The following is an 18,554-nucleotide window of genomic DNA, read 5'->3' on the forward strand; positions in this document are numbered from 1 at the left end:
AAAAGAAAGAAAGAAAAGAAAGAGATAGTTAACTTCTCAGAGGAGAAAAAAAGAAAGGATGGGAGTGATGCAAAAACACAAGAGTAAAGATCTCCAAACATTCTCTCTCCCATAAAAGCAATAAGAAAATGAGCAAAAACTGTCAAAATCAACTTTTCCAGAACTCTGGAAATTAATTCAAAACTTGCAGCAATCTAAGTAGTGTTCATTCAAGAAAAACAGCTGTATCTTGGTAAGAAAACGAGCTTTGCAGGGTTTTAATGTGCCCTTATTTCCATTCTTCCTCCCTTGCTCCAGCTCCACAGTATCCTTGAAAACCAACATCCCACAACTGTGGTAAAAACCAATAGCCTGACAGTCATCAAACAGGGCTGAATGGGGTTGAAGCTCCTTCAAAAACCACATTCCCAGAGAATTATCATTATTTCAACTATCTGATGGTTCCCTGGAAGACCCCACTTACAGGGATGTCTTTATTTGATTTAAACTGAGGCTTGTCCAGTGCAAAAAGTCTTTTCTCTGGGGACATTTGTTGAAAATAATTAAACATCACATATGCCTGAGGCAGTGTATAACAGGGCACACAATCAGCTAACTAAAAAGCTTAAGAGGAAAAACTGGGGAATGAGATATCCATAGATAATTCTGAAAGGCTCTGACATATTCCTGGGAATCTAGAAGGCTATGTACATGTGTAGGGCTGTACACAAACTCAGAAAAGACCATAGTCCAGAAGCAGAAGAAGGCTCTAAGCTCTCATCTATGACTGACCTTGAAGCCCTGTGCAAGCAGGAAGTGAAGGCTAAAGCAGAGTCGTCAAATGCCTGAGTGTTGAATACACACACGGAGTTCTTTAGCAAAGACTGGGGAACTTATTGGTTCCAGGCTTTTAAGGAAATCTGTGTCCAATCATTAGCTCTCCACAAAGCTAACCAAGCAGAGACTTCAGTGGTCACAGAGGAAAAAGAATACAGGCTTTATAGAATTAATTCAGAAAAGTCACAACCAACCAACCACCAGGAAAAAACAACAAACAACAAACCTTGGGAAGAGAGGAAAATCTCATTTCCAGAATTACCACAATATATTATTTAAGTGTCCTGTTTTCAACAAATTTATAAGTCACACAAAGTAATAAGAAAGTATGACCCATACACAGGAAAAAAAAGCAATCAACAGAAACTCTTACTAAGGACGTAGTCATCGGACTTATAAAACGAAGACTTTATTTTTTTTTAAAGATCTATTCTTTTTTTTTAGAGAGAGAGAGAGAGAGAGTGTGTGTGCATTAGCAGCGGGGGGCAGGAGGGAGGGCGGCAGAAGGAGAGGGGAAGCAGACTACCCATTGAGCGGGGAGCCTGACGCGGGGCTCAATCTCACAACCCTAAGATTATGACCTGAACTGAAACCAAGAGTCAGATGCTTAACCAACTGAGCCACCCAGGTGCCCCAAGACAAAGACTTTAAATCAGCTATTTAAAATATGTCCAAAGACTATAGGAAACCACATCTAAAGAACTAAAGGAAAATATAGCAGTGCCTCAAGAAATAGAACATAAATAAAAAGACAAATATTTTTTTTAAATAGAAATTCTGCAATTGAAACGTACAATAAATGAAATGAAAAAATTATTGCAAGGGTTCAACAGATTTGAGCAGGCAGAAGAAAAAGATTTCATCAACAATATAAACAAACTAGACTTAACAGACATCCATAGAATATCCCACACTCAAAAACAGCAGAACATGCATTATTTTCCAAGTGAACATGGGATGCTATCCAGAATAGGGCATATGTTAAGACCATAAAAAAGACTTAAAAGGACTTAAATCATACAAAGTATGTACTCCAAGCACAACAGAATGAGATTAGAAATTAGTAACATTACAGAAGGGAGGGTGTTGGGGGGATGGGGTAACCAGGTGATGGATATTAAGGAGGGCACGTGTTGTGATGAGCACTGGGTGTTGTTACACACAACTAATGAATTGTTGAACAGTACATCAAAAACTAATGATGTACTATATGTTGACTAACTGAACATAATAAAAATAAATAAATAAAATAAAAATGATAAAAAAAGAAAGAAATTAATAACAGCAGGACATCTGGGAAATTCACAAATATGTGGAAATTAAACATTAGACTCCATTAAGTAACCAACAGGTCAAAGAAGTAATCAAGATCAAAATCAGAAAATATTTTGAGATAAAACAAAAACAAAACAAAACAGGGGCGCCTGGGTGGCTCAGTCATTGAGCGCCTGCCTTTGGCTCAGGTCATGATCCCAGGGTCCTGGGATCGAGCCCCACATCGGGCTCCCTGCTCCGCGGGAAGCCTGCTTCTCCCTCTCCCACTCCCCCTGCTTGTGTTCCCTCTCTTGCTGTGTCTCTCTGTCAAATAAATAAATAAAATCTTTAAAAAACAAAACAAAACAAACAGAAAAACACAATACCAAAACTTATGGGACTTAATGAAAGCAGTACTTACAGAAAATTTACAGTATGCATGCCTATATTATAAAAGAAAAAAGATCTCAAATCAATCACCTAAACTTTCACCTTAAAAAACTAGAAAAAGAAGAAATGGTAGTTGTGGGTTCTCAGACAACAGCACTCTGAAAGAATGGCATGAGGGAGACTGTGCAGACTAGGCATTGTGGCCTTTGAACCAAGACAAAAGATCCCCATGTCTAAGTTTTCTCTTAAAGGCTCACATAAACTTATGGAGCATCTTGAAAGTTAAAACTGGGACAATCTCTGTCTTTCTCACAAGTTTTTTTGGGTTTTTTTTGGGGGGGAGGAGGACTGCACAAGCCCCTGGAATACTTTGTACAAAATACCTTAAGGAAGGTGAACAACTTATCACCCTGAACAGTAAAGCATGAGAGCTAAATTTAATTTGATTTGGGGGTAGATTGGATTTGACAATGTAATATTTCTGATAAAACTAATATCTATTTAGATTTTTTACTAAGAAGAGACTTCAGTATCACTAACCATTAGTAGTCACATATTCTATTTGAATACAGTTTAATCTAATATACAATTTATATCATGTCTATGAATAAGATCACTATAATAAGACACTGAGATGAGTAAGACTGCTCCCGCCCTCAAGGATATCACAATCCAGGGAGAGATACAATACTGTTGTCCCTCCTTACCTACGGTTTCACTTTCTGCAGTTACCCGCAGTCAACCACGGTCCAGAAGCAGAAGATCCTCCTTCTGACATATCACCAGATGGTCAACAGCAGCCTAATGCCATATCACAATGCCTACGTCATTCACCTTACTCCCTCTCAGCACATCAGCATTTTATCATCTCACATCATCATAAAAAGAAGGGGCAGTACAGTACAATAAGGTACTTTGAGAGAGAAAGACCATATTCACATAACTTTTATTGCAGTACACTGTTATAATTGTTCTATTTTATTATTAGGTATTAATCTTTTACTGTGTTTAATTTATAAGTTAAACTTTATCATAGCTATGGGTATATAGGAAAAAACAATATATATAGGGTTTGGTACTATCCGAGGTTTCAAGCGTCCACTGGGGATGGCTTGGACATATCCTCTGAGTATAAGGGGGGACCTGTATAACAAAACATAACTAGTGCTATAGTAGAGGTTTAACAAAGCATCCTGAGTAAACATAGAGGAAATAATTATTACTTATTTGATAAAAATCTTGATGGAGAGGATGTCATTTGAGTTGTAACTTTAAAAAATATAATCAGGAACCCTTACTAGGTATTTTGGTTTGTGTGCCTTAAGAAATTTTCAGGAGAACAGTGTAAGAGAAGGTAAATGTGAAAAATAAAAATGTGCCATTTTCATATTTTAATACTTTTTTGCCTCCCTCCCCAGTTTTCACAATGTCTGACCACTCACTACTCACTGCCACACTGGACTGAAAGAAAACCAACTACTGACAGTCATCTTTCCATTTGCATGCCTGTTTTCATAGCAGGACTGGAATGGGACTACCAAGAAAGATTCTTCTTCTCTCCCCACTCAGAGATCTAACACAAATTTGACATAGACAATACAAACTTTCACAGTGTCTCTCCTCAACTACAGAATAAATTAAAAATAAACACTACTTTAAATAAAACAGGAATTTAAGATAAGCTAATATTAACGTCATTGACTGAAATTTTACTGAAGCACTAACTATGGGAGTAGCAAATTAGTTCTGACTCAAAATAGTTACTTCTAGAACTTAAGCCATGTCTATTAAAATTTTTAATGCAATGTAAATTTACTCAGAAAAACTTGAAGATTGAGAAGCTTAACATTAGCACTTATCAAGAACACATTATTGGCCACTATAAATTTGGTACTCTGAGTAATGTAGGTACAAAACATCCACTGACCATCTACGCTCCATTAAACCAGGAAGTGTTTGTGTCTGTTTTTGTTCACCTAGAATACTGCTTGCAGAAGAGTAGGCAATAGATGAGTACTTGCTAAAAGTTTTTTTTAAATTTCCTGCCTTGAAGTTTATTTATAACCTAGTTGGAAAAGAAAACTACCTCAAAACAATCACAGAATGAATAAATATTAACAAATTAGTGCTGAGTATGTGTCTAGTAAAAGTATAGCAAAAAAGGAGAGACCATGTGGGCTGGAAAGGAGCTTACTGTCACTTGCTGATCCAGTTACTATTACTGAATAACAAGTTACCCCCAAATCTTAGTGGCTTAAAATAACAAGAATTTTATTATGCTTAAAGTTTCTAGTGGTTAGAAGTGCAGACATAGAACAGTGGAGATGACTTTGCTCCACTATATCGGAGACCTCAGCTGGGACAACTTGAAGGCTGGGAACAAGACCTAAGAGCTGGGGGTTGGACCAAAACTGCTAGAACTCATACAGGAATTCAGTAAAGTGGCAGGATATAAAATCAATGCACAGAAATCAGTGGCATTTCTATACACCAACAACGAGACAGAAGAAAGAGAAATTAAGGAGTCAATCCCATTTACAATTGCACCCAAAACCATAAGATACCTAGGAATAAATCTAACCAAAGAGGTAAAGAATCTGTACTCAGAAAACTACAGAATACTCATGAAAGAAATTGAGGAAGACACAAAGAAATGGAAAAACGTTCCATGCTCATGGAATGGAAGAACAAATATTGTGAAAATGTCTATGCTACCTAGAGTAATCTACACTTTTAATGAAATCCCTATCAAAATACCATCCACTTTTTTCAAAGAAATGGAACAAATAATCCTAAAATTTATATGGAACCAGAAAAGACCCCGAATAGCCAGAGGAATGTTGAAAAAGAAAAGCAAAGCTGGTGGCATCACAATTCTGGACTTCAAGCTCTATTACAAAGCTGCCATCATCAAGACAGTATGGTACTGGCACAAAAACAGACACTTAGATCAATGGAACAGAACAGAGAGCCCAGAAATGGACCCTCAACTCTATGGTCAACTAATCTTCGACAAAGCAGGAAAGAATGTCCAATGGAAAAAAGACAGTCTCTTCAACAAATGGTGTTGGGAAAATTGGACAGCCACATGCAGAAGAATGAAACTGGACCATTTCCTTACACCACACACACAAATAGACTCAAAATGGATGAAAGACCTAAATGTGAGACAGGAATCCATCAAAATCCTTGAGAAGAACACAGGCAGCAACCTCTTCGACCTCAGCCGCAGCAACTTCTTCCCAGAAACAACGCCAAAGGCAAGGGAAGCAAGGGCAAAAATGAACTATTGGGACTTCATCAAGATAAAAAGCTTCTGCACAGCAAAGCAAACATTTGCAAATGCATATCAGATAAGGGCTAGTATCCAAAATCTGTAAAGAACTTAATAAAACTCAACACCCAGAGAACAAATACTCCAATCAAGAAATGGGCAGAAGACATGAACAGACATTTCTGCAAAGAAGACATCCAAATGGCCAACAGACACATGAAAAAGTGCTCAACATTGCTCGGCATCAGGGAAATCCAAATCAAAACCTCAATGAGATACCACCTCACACCAGTCAGAATGGCTAAAACTAACAAGTCAGGAAATGACAGATGTTGGCGAGGATGCAGAGAAAGGGGAACCCTCTTACACTGTTGGTGGGAATGCAAGCTGGTGCAGTCACTCTGGAAAACAGTATGGAGATTCCTCAAAAAGTTAAAAATAGAGCTACCCTACAACCCAGCAATTGCATTACTGGGTATTTACCCCAAGGATACAAATGTAGTGATCTGAAGGGGCACCTACACCCCAATGTTTATAGCAGCAATGTCCACAATAGGCAAACTATGGAAAGAGCTAAGCTGTCCATCAACAAATGAATGGATAAAGAAGACATGGGGTATATATATATATATATATATATGTGTATATATATATATATACACACACACACATATACACACACATACAGACACACACACACACACACACACACACACACAATGGAATATTATGCAGCCATCAAAAAAATGAAATCTCTTGCCATTTGCAACGACGTGGATGGAACTAGAGGGTATTATGCTAAGTGAAATAAGTCAATCAGAGAAAGACAAATATCATATGATCTCACTGATATGAGGAATTTGAGAAACAAGACAGAGGATCATAGGGGAAGGGAGGGAAAAATGAAACAAGACGAAACCAGAGAGAGAGACAAACCACAAGAGACTCTTAATCTTAGGAAACAAACTGAGGGTTGCTGGAGTGGAGGGGGGTGGGAGGGATAAGGTGGCTGGGTGATGGACACTGGGGAGTGCATATGCTATTTTGAGCGCTGTGAATTGTGTAAGACTGATGAGTCACAGACCTGTACCCCTGAAACAAATAATACATTATATGTTAATTAAAAAAGTAAAAATAAAAACAAAACAAAACAAAGAGCTGGGGGTTCATCTGGCGGTTTCATCACTACGTGTCTGGCACCTGGATGGGTCGCCTCTCCCTGTGGTGTGGCTTGGCTTCCTCACAACACAGTGGCTGCAGGGTACCTGGCCTTCTTACATGGCAACCCAGGCCTCCAAGCATGTGTGTTCCATGCTTGGAATAACTGGAATAAGGTGGAAGTGTCATTGCCATTTAAATCCTCACCTCAGTGTCTCACAACATTATTTCCACTGTATCCTACTGGTTAAAGCAGTCACCAGCTGGTCCAGATTCAAGGGGAGGGGTCATAGATCCCTACTTCTCCATAAGAAAAGTGTCAAGGAATCTGAGGCCATTTTAAAAATCACCATCCTACTAATAATGAATAATGGAGAAATGGCCCATAAAGAAATGGCCCATGGGTTTGAGAAAATGGGAAGGGGTTTGATTTCCACTTATCTTTACTTGAGCAAATTACTTTTGTAAATCCTATTTTTCTCATCTATGAAGACAGAATCATCACCACAACCTCAGAGTGCTATTTTGAGCAAACTTCTATAATTAATGTAATGTACCTAACAGTACTTGGCAGCCAGGTATTCAAAAAAAATGCTTGTTTCCCTACACTCATTAGTGCTGGGTACCTAGTAATGCTCAATAAATGCTTACTGAGTGAATTGCATGGAAACAATAGCAAATTGAAACCCCAAGCCATCCAAATTACCCAAGTTAGCTTAAATTACTGTAGTTACCTGCATGTAAGGGAGTAAAACACTGGGTATTAAACATTCACAGGATTTTTTTTTTTTTTTAATGGAATGGTAGAGAAATGGAAAAGGGGGTCACATTTAATGTGCAATAGCCATGGTAGTAATATATATCTCACTTTAATCTATTAGCATTAAGAGCACAAATCCAAGATGGCAAATGCTTAGAGCCCACAGAACTACGCCACAACACACTTTTATTGATACCACTTAAATGCTAATTTCTCAAAACAATATAAATGTTTATTTACCACTTTGCATTTTGCCTTGGTGTTCACAATCAGCCCACTCTCTTTCATGTCTCACTACCATTACTGAATCTAAGCAGAAAAATATAGATCATTATAGAGATGAAGCTAGACTGCCATTCCAGAAGGCAGCCAGATAAGGGGAGCCTAAAACTCAGAACCCTATAGTTATTCCATAATACTCAGCACACTTTCTTTCTATCACAAGGCAAAGACAACTTGGGAGTCTGATTGCTCCTATCCTCTACTACACCTATCTGTACTAAACTGCTCTGTATGATTTTTCTTGCTTTTCTGGGATGCCTCTAACATAGGCAGGAAGGGAAAGAGATGCCTGACAAAATTTTAAAAACCAGTATCAAGAGACTCCTCCAAACTCACAGAGCTAAAGTACTTGGTGAAACTTCATATATATCAATTTTTAAATGGCTATTCCTTTAAAATCCAAATTTAAGCCCACCTTCAAAATCAATAATATACTTCTTTTTAAGTTTATTTATTTGTTGAATATTTATTTATTTAAGTAATCTCTACACCCAATGTGGGACTTGAACTCACAATCCCAAGATCAAGAGTTGCATGCTCTTCTGACTGAGCCAGCCAGACTCCCCAGTGATATACTTAATTATCCTTTTTACTATATAGAATTTTATTAAAATAAAGAAGATATTATTTCACATTTTCCTGGATTTTTTTAAAGCAACTTGGGACAACTAAAACATTAACCAAAAGTTGAGATGGAGAGAGAAACCAAATATCTAGAAATTTTGAAGTCATGAGGGAAAAAACACTGTATGTATCTGAAGAAAGAAAAATTATAAAAATGATGATGAAACCATTCATGTTATAGTAAAATAAATTTATTATAATTATATGCTTTCTGGATAAAGTGATTCAAAGCCCACTAATTTTCTGAAAAGGAACTAAGATAAATGAATGAACCACAAATTTATTTATTACTTTCTGTTGTTACTATCTAGAGCTCTGCTAATTACAGCTGATCACTGAACAACACAGGTTTAAACGGCATGGGTCCACTTATATATGAATTTTTTTCAATAAATATACATACAGTACTGTAAATATATTTTCTTATGATTTTTCTTAGTATTTTCTCTAGCTTACTTTATTGTAAGAACACAGTATATAATACATATAACATGCAAAATATGTGTTAACTGACTATTATCATTAAGGCTTCCTGTCAACAGTAGGCTATTAGTAGTTAAGTTTGGGGAAAGTCAAAAGTTACATGGATTTTTGGGGTGCCTGACTGGCTCAGTCGGTAGAGAATGCGACTTTTGATCTTGGGGTCGTGAATTCAAGCCTCACATTGGGTGTAGAGCTTATTTTTTAAAAAAAGTAATACACGGATTTTTAACTGCGGGGTGGGGTGTGGAGGGAGGTCAGCAGCCCTAACCCCTACATTGTTGAAGGGTCAGCTGTAATCTATTTTTCTGAGATGATGCCAAGAACAGGTTCCACTTTTTTCCACAAACTATCCAAGTTAAGATAACTTTTCTCAACATGATAAATGTAATTTGGGGTAGAGGTATTTATATTTTTAAAAGTTTATTAATACTTTCCACAGGGTATAATAGCAAACAAAGAAATCTAAGGCAGTAGGTGGCTGTGCTGTGTGAAAGAAAAATTTCAGACAGTAGTCCTAGGCAGTAATGTTTTAAATTCAACACCTGAAAGAACCTTGCTAAGGGTTAAGGATTCTGCTTGTTTTATAATCATTAGAAAACATGTACATGAACCACATGAACTGACTCACTACATTTTATTTTCAAAGAACAAGAGCAAGGAAAGAACAAAAAGTTTTGATTGTAACTTTTCCTGTATTTATACACAAGAATACACTAAATTATTTGATAAGACAATTATAAAAAATATTTCTAATTGTAATTTAGAGACTGTTAAGAAAATTAGTTTGGACTTCCTAGTAAGTTCTACTATAGTTGAAACCAAAATACTCTCAATCCTTATGACCTCATCTGAAAGTCAGGAACATATCAACTAACCCCGAAATTAATTTTTTTAAAGATTTAGCTTATAAACAAAGCAATTAATTCTTTCTCTGCTTGTTAAAGAAACAGCGCCCTCTGGAGGCAGAAATCTAGCATAATTTGAGAACTATTTTTCATTTCAACATATAAGCATTAAATGATATCATACTACCAGTGGTTCTCAGCCACAGGTGTGCAACAGAGCTACCTAAGGAATTTTTTAAAACATATACATACACAAACTCCAGCCTAGACCTCCTGGAACATGACGTGTGTTTTACATAAAAGTTAAGTCATAATAGCTAAACATTTTAGGAAACACCTATGATTTACTCTCTATCATCCATTCCCCCTTCTTGAACAGGCCCCAGATATATTTTGGAAAATCACTCTGCCCCCTTTCACAGCTCCATCTGGTCTAGACTGGACTAAACCTATATCTAGCCCCAAGGATGAATCCTGATGAATTTAGGTCAATTAGCAATCATCACCCTCTTAGCCACAGGGTGTTCAATAGCAGCGAGTAGAGGGACCCACTCCCTCTTCCTTTAGACGACAGCGCATGAGGATCTAAGGTTTGGAACTGTTTCTGGGCAGCCATTTTGTTACCAGAGAGAGAGAGCCTACAGCTGCTGGGGCACCACGTGCAGCCTGACGACGAGGCCAATACTGCATAAAGCAGAGCTGGAGGAGGAAAGAGAAACTGGATCCATCGTGACATCTGCTGAGCAGTGGGCTTCAGCCTCACATGACATCTTCCCTATTCTTGGACTTCCAGGTACATTTAGCTAATTAATTTCCTTTTATTGTTTAAGGCAGTTTGAGTTGGTTTTTCTGTCAGTTCTTGTCAATTTTCTGTTAACAGCCCTGATTAATACAAGTATCTTATTTAAAACATTTTATTCAACATTCTAAAAAAAAGGTTAACATTTAATATTACTCATTTGGAGCAAGGGAACATTTCTTGACATTTTTCTGAGCCTTAAAAATTTAAGCCAGAGATGAAGTTGGGACTGTCAAAATGAAGTAGCTATCCTCTCTAGCTAATTTCTTCCTGCACTTGTTCAAGAAATGATGCTCTAATAATCTATGATCTTGATCTAGAAATATTAGGAGCATATACCATCTAACTCATTAGCCACTTTTACTACTGCCACTGTAGAAAGAGGGGGAAAAAGTAGACATGACTAAACATAGAACCCTAGTAATTAGTTATGGTGGGGAAAGAGTGTGATTGGGGCAGTACAAAAGAAATACATCTAAGATAATTACAGATTTTCCAGGGAATGAGGCAAGAAAAAATGGTGCTATCACTGTAAAAAATTAGATAGGCAGAAAGAAAAGCCGATTTAAGAAATTATTATGTTTCTTATTTAAATATTTTAGATGTGATAATCAGGGGAAGTTGTTTTATTTTCATATTTGGTACCTAAAATCAATCAAAAACCAAAAAATGATTTGCTTGCTTATGCTTCAAATTAATTTAGTGAAATGGCTACTTTTCACCAGATTTTTTTCATTATACTGTAATGCTACCATTAAAAAACAGAGGTTGTTGGTTTTAGGATATGTACTGCGCCTTACACACACACAAATCATATACTAGCACTTAATAACTTTCTGGATTAAACAAAGCTTAAGCTCTGCTCCATAATGGACTAAGAAGTCAAATGTAAAAAGCCAAGGAAAACACATAATTAGAAGACCTGAAGCTTTCATAATGTTTAGAAATCTCTTTAAAAGATTTTTCTTCATAAAAGAACATAGTCAATATAGAGAATAAATCAGGGATGCATAATTCCATAGTTCTAAAGTTAGCAGGTCATAAATAGTATACTGTATGTTCCCTTAGAGATACAGGTTACTGTAGGAGTATAGTTAATTATACTATGACGATTTCCATGGAGTAAATCCAAAGCACTTCTTAGGATAATTAGAGTTAGATAATATAAGCTGAAGTATCACATAGAAAGCTATGGCCCAGTTGAGGCATAAAGAAGCTGAAAATAGAAATTTAAGGAAACTGACACCAACTGCTTCTAGAATAAATTATATTTTTCCCCAGAATAAACATTCAAAACATAATGAAACCAAAACTGACTTTTAAATATACTATGTATGCTTATGAACACAAAATGAATAAATATGATTTTATATTCCTTCTTCTGGGTCATTGTATTTTAAGTTCAGTATCTCTGCTTTTTAGCTTCTGTGAATGGGTTTACACCTGTTCCTCCCCGCCCCCTTCTCCTGACTGCAAATGTCTTCAGGGTTCAGGCAGGTAACATGACTGAATTTGTCAGGCAAGGTGACTGTGTCGGCAGGATGGTTAGAAAGCATGAATCTCATCTAAAGGTATTCAAATTCAAAACTGTACAAAACCAAATCAAATATGTCTACAGGACCAAATTTATTTACTTATTATACACTCTAATTATTCTTTGTAGTTATCTGCCCTTCTTGATTAAAAAATTCTAGTGGTTAAGAACCATCCCAGTTCAGCAACAAGCACAATGCAACAAAAATATATTTTTGCTCAGTAAACATCATTTAATATATCCTCCCAGGCAAAAACTATATATAAGTTTAGGAAAAAAAACTTCCAAGCAATTATCACTTTGTTCATAAGAATGCCTTTTGGGACACAGTCAGCCTTACTGTCTAAAGCCTTACTTTAGACAGGACAAAACATTTTATTTCCTACTCCTTATCAAAGCAGTCTGTCCTATAAAAACCTAATTCCTTATACAGCTACTGCACTTCCAGCAATATACAGGAAAGTGTGGTACATGCATACTTCATTTATTGTGTTTCATAGAGACTGCATTTTTATAAATTAAAGGTTTGGGGCAAGCCCACATCAAGCTAAGTCTATCCACACCATTTTTCCAACAGCATTTGCTCATTTGGGGTCTCTGTGTCACATTTTGATAGTTCTCCCAATATTTCAAACTTTTTCATTATTACTATATTTCTTATGGTGATCTGTGGTCAGTGATCTTCTTTAAAAATTTTATTTGAGAGAGAGCTCGTGCACACACACATGCACAAGGGGGGAGGGGCAGAGGGAGAGGGAAAAGCAGGCTCTCCACTGAGGAGGGAGAACCCCCCCCCCCGGCATTGGGCTCCTGCTTCAGGATTCTCTCTCTCCCTCTGCCCCTTCGCCCCACTCTCTCTCTTTCTAAAATAAATAAATCTTTTTTTAAAAGTGCAAGGTGAAGCAGCAAGTGCTGACATAGAACTACAAGTTATCCAGAAGATCTAACTAAGATAATGAAGGTGGCTGCACTAAACAACAAATTTTTCCACGTAGAGGCAACAGTCTTATACTGAAGACGATGCCATCTAGGACTTTCATAGCTAGAGTGAAGTCAATGCCTGGCTCCAAAGCTTCAAAGGACAAGCTGACTCTCTTGTTAGGGGTTAATGTAGCTGGTGACTTGAAGTTGAAACCAGTGCTCATTTACCATTACAAAAATCCTCAGGTCCTTAATACTAAACCTACTTTGCCTGTGCTCTATAAATGGAACAAAACCTGGATGACAGTACATCTGTTTACAACAGGGTTACTGAATATTTTAAGCCTACTGTTGAGAGCTACCGCTCAGGAAAAAGATTCCTTCAAAAATATCACTGCTCATTGACAATATATCCGATCACCCAAGAGCTCTGATGGAGATGCACAGTGTTAATGCTGTTTTCATGCCTGCTAACACCACATCCACTCTGCAGCCCATAAGTCAAGAAGTCATTTGGGCTTTCAATCCTTATGATTTAAGAAATACATTTCAGAAGGCTATAGTTGCCATATGTAACAGTGATATTTCTGATGGATCTGGGCAAATTCAATTGAAAACTTTCTGGGAAGGACTCACCATTCCAGATGCCATTAAGAACATTCATGATTCATGGGAAAAGGTCAAAATATCAACATTTACAGGAGTTTGGAAGAAGCTGATTCTAGCCCTCATGGATAGACTTTGGGGGTTCAAGATTTCAATGGAGGAAGTAACTGCAGATGTGGTAGAAAGAACAAGAGAACTAGAATTAGAGGTAGAGCCTCTAATTGCTGCAACCCCATACGAAACCTGAACGGAGCAGTTGTTGTTTCTTGTGGATGAGCAAAGAAAGTAATTTCTTGAGATGGAATCCACTCCAGGTGAAGACGCCGTGAAGACTGCTGAAATGACAGCAAAGGACTACTGTTCTATAAACTTAGCTGATAAAGCAGCGGCAGGGTTTGAGAGGACGGACTCCATTTTTGAAAAAAAGTTCTACTGTGGGTGAAATGCTAAAATGGCATTGCATGCTACAGAGAAATCATTCATGAAAGGAAGAGTCACCCGATGTGGCAAACTTGATTGTTTTCTTATTTTAAGAAATTGCCACACACCCCAAACCTCAGCAACCACCCACCCTGATCTATCAGCAGCTATGAATACTGAGGCAAGACCCTCCACCAGCAAAATACTACACCTTGCTAAAAGTTTAGATGATGGTTAGCTTTACTTATACCTTACTAATTTAAAATGTATAATTATGCCAGTTTATGAATTTATATCTTCACTAATAAAAATACAAGTTTTATTTTACTCATACAGTAATACTTCAGTTATTTAGAGATCACATATGCAGTTAATAAACAGGAAGGAACTACACTGTTGGTGGGAATGCAAGCTGGTGCAGGCACTCTGGAAAACAGTATGGAGGTTCCTCAGAAAGTTGAAAATAGAGCTACCATATGACCCAGCAATTGCACTACTGGGTATTTACCCCAAGAATACAAATGTAGTGATCCGAAGGGGTACATGCACCCCAATGTTTATAGCAGCAATGTCCACAATAGCCAAACTATGGAAAGAGCCAAGATGTCCACCAACAGATGAATGGATAAATAAGACGTGGTATATATATATACATGGAATATTATGCAGTCATCAAAAGGAATGAAATCTTGCCATTTGCAACAACGTGGATGGAACTAGAGGGTATTAGGCTAAGCAAAATAAGTCAATCAGAGAAAGACATGTATCATATGATCTCACTGATATGAGGAATTCTTAACCTCAGGAAACAAACTGAGGGTTGCTGGAGTGGTGGGGAGTGGGAGGGATGGGGTGGCTGGGTGATAGACTTTGGGGAGGGTATGTGCTATGGTGAGCACTGTGAATTGTGTAAGACTGTTGAATCACAGACCTGTACCTCTGAAACAAATAATACATTATATGTTAAAAAAAAAAAAAAAAAGAAGAAGATAGCAGGAAGGGAAAAATGAAGGGGGGGAATCAGAGGGGAAGACGAACCATGAGAGACTATGGACTCTGAGAAACAAACTGAGGGTTCTAGAGGGGAGAGGGGTGGGGGGATGGGTTAGCCTGGTGATGGGTATTAAAGAGGGCACATATTGAATGGAGCACTGGGTGTTATAGGCAAACAGTGAATCATGGAACACTACATCAAAAACTAATGATGTAATGTATGGTGATTAACATAACATAATAAAATAAAATTTAAAAAAATAAAAAATAAAAAAATTGGGAAAAAAAATAAACAGGAAGGAAGGAAAAAAGTCTCTGACTAGTCAAAATTGACATTATAGTTAATGCAATAAATACGCTGTAGTAAATTCTATAATGGAATGCTACACTGATTGAAAATAAAAAATTATAGCTAGATGCAATAACACAAATGAAATATCCCAAATCATGTTGAGTGAAAGAAGTTAGACACACAAAAAGATGCATTCTGCATGATTCCATTTAAATAGAGCTCAAAAACAGAAAATACTAATCAGTGCTGTTAAAAGTCATTACTGAGAGGAAGAAGAGACAGTGGCTGGGAACAGGGATGAGGGAGGCTTCTACAATGGTATTAATGCTTTATTTCTTCATCTTGTAACTACATGAATGAGTTCATTTTTTTTTCAACTTAAATAGAATTTGTTTTTTTGAGCCATTTTAGGTTCACAGCAAAATTGAGGGAAAGGTACAGAGATATCCCATGCCCCTTGTCCCCACATCTGTACTCTCCTCCACTATCAAAATGGCCCACCAGAATGGTACATTTGTTATAATCAATGAATCTACATGGACACATTATCACCCAAAGTCCATAGTTTACATTATGGTTCAGTCTTGGTGCTGTACAGCCCATGGGCTTGGACAAACATATAATGACATGTATCCACCATCATAGCATCATACGCAGTAGTTTCATTGCCCTAAAAATCCTCTCTGTGCCACCTATTCATCCTCCCTGCCACCAAACTGTGGTAACCACTGATCTTTTTACTGTCTCCATAGTTTTGCCTTTTCCAGGATATCACACAGTTGGAATCATATAATACACAGCCTTTTCAGATTGGCTTCTTTTCACTTAGTAATATGGCATTTAAGGTTCTTCCATGTCTTTTCACAGCTTGATAGCTCACTGCTTTTTAGTGCTGAATACTATTCCATTGTCTAGATACCAAAGTTTATTCATCCATTCATTTTCTGAAGGACTTCTTGGGTGCCTCTAAGTTTTGGCAATTAGCAAGAAAGCTGCTATAAAGATTCATGTGCAGGTGTTTGTGTAGACGTAAGTTTTCAACTCATCTGGGTAAATAACAAGGAGTATAACTGTTGGATTGAATAGTAAGAATATGTTTAATTTTATAAGGAATTGCCAAACTGTCTTCCAAAGTAGCTGTACCATTTTGCGTTCCCACCAGCAATGAATGAGAGTTCCTGTTGCTCCATATTTTTGCTAGTATCTGGTGGTGTTAGTGTTTTGGATTTTAGCCATTCTCCTCGATTTAATTTGCAATTCCCTAATAATATATGATATGAAACATCCTTTCATATGCATACTTGCCATTTGTATATCTTCTTTTGTGAGGTGTCTACTCAGGTCTTTTCTCCATTTTTTAATGGTGTTGTTCATTTTCTTATTGTTGGATTTTAAGAGTTCTTTGTACACATATTTTGAAAAATAGTCTTTTATCTGGTCATGTCTTTTGAAAATATTTTCTCCCAATCAGTGACTTGTCTTCCTACATTCTCTTGACAAAGGCTTTCATAGAACATAAGTTTTTAATTTTAATAAAACCCAGCTGATCAATTCTTTCATGGATCGTGCATCTAAGGGGTACATGCACCCCGATGTTTATAGCAGCAATGTCCACAATAGCCAAACTATGGAAAGAGCCAAGATGTCCATCGACAGATGAATGGATAAAGAAGATGTGGTATATATATAAAATGGAATATTATGCAGCCATCAAAAGGAATAAAATCTTGCTATTTGCAACGATGTGGATGGAACTAGACGGTATTAGGCTAAGCAAAATAAGTCAATCAGAGAAAGACATGTATCATATGATCTCACTGATATGAGGAATTCTTAACCTCAGGAAACAAACTGAGGGTTGCTGGAGTGGTGGGGAGTGGGAGGGATGGGGTGGCTGGGTGATAGACACTGGGGAGGGTATGTGCTATGGTGAGCACTGTGAATTGTGTAAGACTGTTGAATCACAGACCTGTACCTCTGAAACAAATAATACATTATATGTTAAAAAAAAAAAAAATAGAAGATAGCAGGAAGGGAAAAATGAAGGGAGGGAGTTGGAGGGGGAGACGAACCATGACAGACTATGGACTCTGAGAACAAACTGAGGGTTCTAGAGCGGAGGGGGGGGGGAGATGGGTTAGCCTGGTGATGGGTATTAAAGAGAGCACGTACTGAATGGAGCACTGGGTGTTATACGCAAACAATGAATCATGGAAAACTACATCAAAAACTAATGATGTAATGTATGGTGATTAACATAACATGAGTAACTGCCACCAAAGGTCATCCAGATTTTCTCCAATGTTAACTTCTAGGAGTTTTATAATTTTACATTCAGGTCTATGATCCATTTTGAGGTAATTTTTGTGAATGGTGCAAGGTCTGTATCTAGATTCATTTCTTTGCAGGTAAATGTCCAGTTGTTCCAACACCATTTGTGGAAAAGACTCTTTGCTCTATTATATTGTCCTTGCCCCTTTGTCAAATATCAGTTGAGTACATTTATGTGGGTCTATTTCTGGGCTCTCTATTCTGTTCCATTGATCTATATGTCTGTTTTTTTGGCCAATAACACACTGTCTTTATAATAAATCTTAAAGTCAAGTAGTATCAGTCCTCCAACTTTTTTCTTCTCTTTTACTATCATGTTGCCTATTCTGGGGTTTTTGCCTCTCCATTAGACTTTAATATCAGTTTCTCAATATCCATAAAATAACTTGCTGAGATTGTGATGAGGAATGCCTGAATCTAAAGCTCAAGTTGGGGGCACCTGGCTGGCTCAGCTGGTAGAGCATGTGACTCCTAATCTCAGGGTCATGAGTTCAAGCCCCACATGGGGAGTAGAGTTTACTTACTAACTAAACAAACAAACAAACAAACAAATAAAGCTCAAGTTGGGAAGAACTGACATCATGACAATATTGAGTCTGTTAACAATAGGAAAGCTATTAACTTTTGTACATTAACCTTGTATCTTGAAACCTTGCTATAGGGGCACCTGGATGGTTCAGTCGTTAAGCATCTGCCTTCGGCTCAGGTTATGATCCTGGGGTCCTGGAATCAAGCCCTGCATCAGCCCCCCTGCTCAGCAGGGAGCCTGCTT

At 37.3% G+C, this 18,554-nt stretch overlaps 1 protein-coding gene across 2 annotated transcripts in view; it reads right to left on the minus strand.

Moving 5' to 3' along the window:
* EXOC6 (exocyst complex component 6) overlaps window positions 1-18,554 on the minus strand; it is a 211,605-nt gene that overhangs the window by 82,406 nt on the left and 110,645 nt on the right. The window lies entirely within an intron of this gene.

Source organism: Halichoerus grypus, chromosome 7 (genome assembly GCF_964656455.1).
Source record: "Halichoerus grypus chromosome 7, mHalGry1.hap1.1, whole genome shotgun sequence".
NCBI lineage: Eukaryota > Metazoa > Chordata > Mammalia > Carnivora > Phocidae > Halichoerus > Halichoerus grypus.